Below are 7,242 nucleotides of genomic sequence, written 5' to 3' on the forward strand. Positions count from 1 at the left end.
ATCTAAGACACGTTGGAGTGCCTTTGCTGTCTAATTGTAGAGTTGTTGTCTCTCCTGTGGAGTTGTGGCAGACCTATGTGACATCTGCTCACTCCCACGAGGATGAACACTAGACTCAGAACTACTAGTGTTATGTGATCCAGGCTCATCATACATGATGTGAGTGGGTAATGTATATATATATATATATATATATATATCTGCACATGTGCATGTATGTAGTAAACATTAAACAATAATTAAAAAAATATACATACATTTAAATCATTTTAAACATATTTAAACATGTAAATTAAAAAAATTAGATATACAAAAAAAAAATTTAAACGTCATAAATGCATACAAGTTATAATTTTCTAGATATAAAGTCAAATTTAAGATAAATTTCTAGATCTATGCACAAAAGAAATTTAAACAACAACTATAAATTTAATTTTAAATTTCAATATATGTCTAATTTACAATTACATATATTTGTATATACAATAATTAATTTGAAAATTAGTCAAATTAAGTCAAATTAAGACAAATTAAGTCAAATTAATTTATAGTTAAGTAAAATTAATTTACAATTAGTCAAATTAATTTACAATTGCATATACTATTTAATTAATTTCAACCTATGTCTTATGTTGTCCTAATAGGTCCTAAGGGATGTAGATGTGTCGTAAAGGACCTTGTGTGGTCCTAAGGGGTCACCCATGTGTTAGAATACACCTTGCGACACCATTTGGTCTTATGTAGTCCTAATAGGTGCTAAGGGGTGCACATGTGTTGTAAGGGGTCTTGTGTGGTCCTACGGGGTCACCCATGTGTTAGAACACATGTGTGACCCCTTAGGACCACATAAGACCCCTTGCGACACCATTTGGTCTTATGTGCTCCTAATAGATCCTGAGGGATGTAGATGTGTCGTAAGGGGATTTTTATGGTCCTAAGGGGTTTCCTGTTTGTTAGAACACATGCCTGACCCCTTAGGACCACATAAGACCCCTTGCGATATCATTTGGTCTTATGTGGTCCTAATAGGTTCTAAGGGGTGCAGATGTGTCGTAAGGGGACTTGTGTGGTCCTAAGGGGACATCCATGTGTTAGAACACATGTGTGACCCCTTAGGACCACATAAGACCCCTTGTGACATCATTTGGTCCTATGTGGTCCTAATAGGTGCTAAGGGGTGCACATGTGTCGTAAGGGGCCTTGTGGTGTAGGAGCACCTAGGACTTAGGCTATCTAGTTTTCTAAATTTTGGCTTGTACTGACCTTAGCCAAGTTAGTAGTGAATAAGGACTCCAGGAGGGTCCAAGATTTAGTATTTTGAGTCAATGTAGGCCTAGGTTGAGTTCATTCTTCTTAGGTTTGCATTTTTGTGTAAATAGTGGGTTTGAGTAGGTAGTTGACCTTCTTCATGGTCAAAAGTGTCAAAAATTGGTATAGGCATTAGGGAGGGTTAAATTAGTCTTTGAAATGTTTGAAAAGTCATGTGTGATGACTTAGAATAGGTCTTATAGATTGAGAAGACCAAAAAGTGCAAAAATGCAAAGTTGCAAAAAGTTGTCATGACAACTTTTGTCCTAAATTGGTTAGCCATGGAGTTAGGGATTGTCCAACGCCCTTGGATGACTCCACATGTGGTAAAATATATAAGTACCCTCTCTTGCATGATTACCAAGGTTGGAGAATGTGTTTTGTAAGTTCAACAATCTTAAACTACTCATTTTTAGACTAGTTGGCAATATTTTGGATTGATTTTACTCATTTTGTAATTGAAAATGGATTGAATCCATTGATCCAGAAATGGATTGAGTTTCTCTAGTGTGTTACAGTATGGTTGGTTCAATTTCAAGATTTTTAGATAGTTTTCATTAGTGTTTTCTTGCTTTAGTTTGTAAACAACCAGTTTTGGCTTGTATATAGCCGTTTTATGTAAAAATGGTTGACCCATAAATTCCACACGTGCTGCCATCACGGATTGTAGGGAAATGAAGGGAAAAAACCTATACAATTTACATATGTAGGGAAAAGTGCTGGAGATGAGTTTCAATATGATTGTCACCTTGTTCTAGGTGAGTCCAGGATCAACCCGGCTAGAGGAAACAAGGTGAAAATGATGTGCAAAGTGCAGGGGTGAATGCCAAATCACCATATAAGTTTTTGGAGGGGTCCATAGAGTTGGAATAGAGTTTAAAATGGAAGGAGAATCCTTGACAAGGTCATTTAATGCTCAAATCCCAACTTGACCAGTCACTGCCAGCTAGAAGGCCTAGAAACCCTTCAAAACCCTCATTTTGGGGCTAGCATATTGTATGATGGAATAAGAAGCCAAAACCAAAAAAATATCTTGAGGTTAGATGAACCATTCAAGAAAAACCAAACTTTCTAGGGGGTCTTTTGGACCATTTTCACTCAAGCCCTAAAAAACTGGTTTTAGGATGCCTAATTGGGCTAATTCCTTGTAGCCCTTTTCTAGGCAAAATATTAAAATCCGTAATAAAGCTAATGGTTGCAAACCTCAAATGGACCCTAAATGCATTAAAAATATGTTAGAAGACACCTCCACACCTCTACATCAACTCATGACAGTAGGAGGTCAATTTGACAAGTTGAAGCCAAGAAACCATAATTGAGCACATGGGAAGCATTGTGAATTGGTAGGGTTCCTAGCCCAAACACTTGAAGAAAACACCCTGGATTGGTCAATAGTCAAGACCTAGAAGAGATTGAGAAGGACTTGGAGGTCTAGAGAGAAACTAGGCCTGGTGAGTTGGTGGAATTGAGCAACACCAACTAGGTGAAGTGTTAAGCAAACTAGGTGAACCCCATCAAATTGGTATCATAGCCTATAAGATTTGGGCTTGGTAAGTAGATGTCCTCAGTGGAATCTGTAGGAGACAATAGATTGGTGGCCAATGCAAAGTTGGAAAAGAAAGTGGATGATCAGGAGGAAGAGGATGATCAGGAGGAAAAGAAAGTTGATGGAATTGGAGAGTAAGCTTGGTGAGGTTGAAACCAAGGTAGATGAAGTGTTGGTGAAGGTTGAAGGAGCAGAAGGGAAGGGTAAAGAAGTGTCAAAGATAAAAAATGTGTTTGAACCTGATCCTTTCCTAGAGAAAGAACCTTTCTTGAAGGCATTGAAGGCCTTAAGTGGTAAATCACTGGAAGGATTGCCATTGTTCACTGGTAAGATGGAGGCAGAAGTGGTCCTTGAATGGATAGAAGGCATGGAGAACCATTTTGAATGTGAAGGCATAATTGAAGCCCAAAGAGTCAAGGTAGGAAAGTCAAGGATGATAGGAGCTGCTCTCACATGGTGGAAATTTGTGCAAGATGAGAGGAAGAAAATGGGCAAAGCACCCATGTCTTCTTGGAAAGGGATGTTAGTCAAAATCAAAGAAGTCTATCTCCTTGATGACTATGAAGTCCAAATTCATAGGAAGAGGCATAACTTAAGACAAAAAGACCTTAATTTCAGTAGCTATACGAAGGAGTTTCACAAACTTATCCTTAAATATCATGCGGTGGAAGAAGAGAGTCTCAAGGTTGCTAGGTACCTAAATGGTCTATGGTGGAACATCTAAGAAGAAATCAGTCTAATGAGCCCAAAAATAGTCCATAAAACCTATCAACTTGCCCTTATGGTGGAGGAAAAACTGAAAAGAAGACATGACTCAAGCAGCAATAGGGGCAGAGGTAGAGGAAAAGACATTAGAGGCCATAGGGGAGGCTTTGGAGGAAGAAGTTCTAAATAAAGAACACAAGGAGAGTCTAAACTCACTGAAGAACAACATAGTGGCACTAATAAAGGAGGATTCAATAGAGGAAGGGGATCAAACAGTGGATTTAGAGGAAGATCTAGTGAACAAGGTAGAGGTTCATCATATTTTGCAATAGTGAAGTGTTACCATTGTAACCAACTTGGTCATCCAACATATAGGTGTCCAGAGAAGGGATCATCATCTCAAGGTGGTGAAAGGAGAGTGAGCTATCTTCAATAAGAGTCTTCAAGTAGAAAAACTTCAAAGGTTGCCTTAGAATCAGAGGTAGGTGACAACTTGATGATAAGGAGAACTTTGATCAAAGAACTGGTCAGAGAAGAGCCAAGCCAAAGAAGGTCCCTATTTATGATCAAATGCAAGATCATGGACAAAGTGTGTAAAGTGATCATTGATTCAGGGTCTATAGAAAACATTATGTCAGAAGAGGTAGTGAATAAGCTCAAATTGCAAAGGATACCTCACAACAACCCTTATAAAGTCACTTGGTTGAACAAAGGCCAACATGTCCTAGTTAATGAGCAAGCATGGGTGGATTTTACCATTGGGAGTTATAAGGAAAAGGTGTTATGTGATGTCCTACCCATGGAAGCATGCCATCTTCTCTTAGGAAGACCATGGCAATTTGATAGACAAGCTATCCATGATGGAGCCAAGAATGCATACTCATTCCAGAAAGATGGAGTCACATTCAAGATCCAGTCTATCCTTGAGGAAGGTGAAAAAAGGGAAGCAGGTCCTAATGTTCTTTTAGTGAGTGAAAAATAGTTCTTGAAGACACTTGAGGAAGGTGAAGGTATAGGGTTTTCACTTGTAATGAATCCCAAAGAGGAATACAAGAAAGAATAGCCAGATTTGCCAATAGAGGCGCAAGATTTGTTGAAGAAATTCAAAGGCATAGTAAGTAATGAACAACCAACCATCTTACCTCCTAAAAGAACCATAAGCCATCAAATAGACTTCATTCCCACAACATCCTTACCTAACAAGGTAGCTTATAAAATGACTCCCCAACAAAATGTTGAGATTGCCAAGCAAATCCAAGAGCTCCTAGACCAAGGCCTAATTAGGAAAAGCATTATCCCTTGTGCTGTCCCTACCATGTTAGCACCAAACAAAGGTGGTATTTGGAGATTGTGTACTGATTCTAGAGCCATAAATAGGATCACCATCAGATATAGGTTCCCTATTCCTAGAATAGAAAACCTAATGGATTGTTTAGGAGAAGCCAAGTACTTTACCAAGATTGACCTTAAGAGTGAATATCACCAAACTAGGATTAAGGAGGGTGATGAATGGAAAACCATATTTAAGACTACTGAGGGTCTTTATGAGTGGCTTGTAATGCCATTTGGCTTATCCAATGCTCCAAGCACCTTCATGAGACTCATGAATGAGGTGATGAAGGACTTCATAGGTAAATTTGTGGTGGTATATCTTGATGATATTCTCATTTTCAATAAGGATAGGGCAGATCATATTAATCATTTGCAAGATGTATTAGAAAGATTGTATGATGAAAAGCTAACCATGAACTTGGATAAGTGTGAGTTTGTTAAGAAGGAGTTGGTTTATCTTGGGTTTGTGTTGTCTCAAGGAAACCTCAAGATGGATCTCAGCAAGGTTGAAGCCATTGTAAATTGGCCTACTCCTAAGTTAGCAATAGAGGTGAGAAGCTTCCATGGACTAGCTCAGTACTACATGAAGTTCATTAGGCAATTCAATGCTATATGTGCACCAATGTTAGACACCATTAGAGGTGGAATGAAGGCAAATTTTTAGTGGAGTGAACAAACAAACAAAGGTTTTGAAACCTTGAAGGAGAAGATAGCTACCCAATCGGTGCTAGTGTTGCCTAGTTTTGAGAAACTTTTCATACTGGAATGTGATGCAAGCAATGTTGCAGTAGGTGCTATCGTAAGCCAAAAAGAAAGACTAGTAGCTTTCCGTAGTGAGAAGATAAGTGATGCCAAGAGGAAATACTCGGATGATCTTGAGTTGTATGCTTTAGTGCATGCTTTGAGGAAGTGGAGACACTATCTCCTCCCTAAAGAATTTGTAGTCTATATGGACAACCAAGCATTGAGTTTTCTAAACTCACAAGACAAACTCAGTCATAAACACATGAAATGGGTGGAGTATATGTAGGCCTATACATTCACCATTAAGCACAAGAAAGGATAGTTAAACCAGGTAGCTGATGCATTAAGTAGAAGACTTTTGACAGTCCAAGAAATCCAATTGAGAAGCATAGGTGTTGACAGTTTTCAAGACTTGTACCCAGAGGATGAAGACTTCTAAAATGCCTACAAAGTGTGTAAGGAGTATCAAAATCACTTCCATAGTGTGTATTCTGATTTTACTTTGCAAAATGGGCTATTGTTTAAAGGTGGGCAACTTTGTGTGCCTAGAGGCTCAATGAGGGAAACTCTCATACAAGAGAAGTATAATGGCAGCCTTAGTGGACATTTTGGAGTCAATAAGACTCAAGAGTTGGTTCAGAGGTATTACTATTGGCCAAGGATGAATCAAGATGTGAAAAAGTATGTGGAGACTTGCATAGTTTGCCAAAAGGCCAAGGGTACTTCTACAAATGTCGGTTTATACCAACCTCTTCCCATACCAAATAGACCTTGGGAATGCATTAGTATGGACTTTGTAGTAGGTTTACCAAGGACAAAGTAGGGATATAACAACATTTATGTCAGTGTGGATAGATTTAGCAAAATGGCTCACTTTGTGCCTTGCAAGACTACTCATGATGCATGCCAAATAGGTCAGTTGTTCTTGAAAGAGGTAGTGAGGATACATGGTTTTCCCATGAGCATTATTTCAGATAGGGACTCAAAGTTCATGAGTCATTTTTGGAAGACACTTTGGAAAAATCTTGGCACCAACCTCTCTTTTGGATCAGCCTACCATCCTCAAATAGATGGGTAGACCAAAGTGGTGAATAGAAGCTTGGGAAACTTATTAAGGTGCCTTACTAAAGAATATGGTCAGACATGGGATCAAGTACTCTCACAAGCTGAATATGCATATAATGACACCATGAATAGGACTACCGACAAGAGCCCTATTGAAGTGGTCTATGGTGTGCACCCAAGAGGTATTTTGGAGTTAAGATACTTAGGTAGTGCAGTAGCAAGAAGTGGATATGCAGAGGACTTTTCTCAATCAATGAAGGAGGTCCATGAATCAGTCAAGCAAGCATTGATGGAGAATACAAGCAAACTCAAAAAAAAAGTTGATGAAAGAAGGAAGAACCTGATGGTTGCGCCCACAAAAGGATATGAAAATCACAGTAAAACCTTTCCTGGGAATTGGGCATTCCAACAGGTGACCAATATCTCTCTCTGTAGATGTTCATTTACTTGTCAAACCAGGGGACGTATACTTTAAATGGCGCAGCAAAATATATGCACTAGGAACTTATTTTGGTCAAATCTTAGCGAAAATACATACTGAA

This window comes from Cryptomeria japonica, chromosome 1 (assembly GCF_030272615.1).
Source record: "Cryptomeria japonica chromosome 1, Sugi_1.0, whole genome shotgun sequence".
Taxonomy (NCBI): Eukaryota; Viridiplantae; Streptophyta; class Pinopsida; order Cupressales; family Cupressaceae; genus Cryptomeria; species Cryptomeria japonica.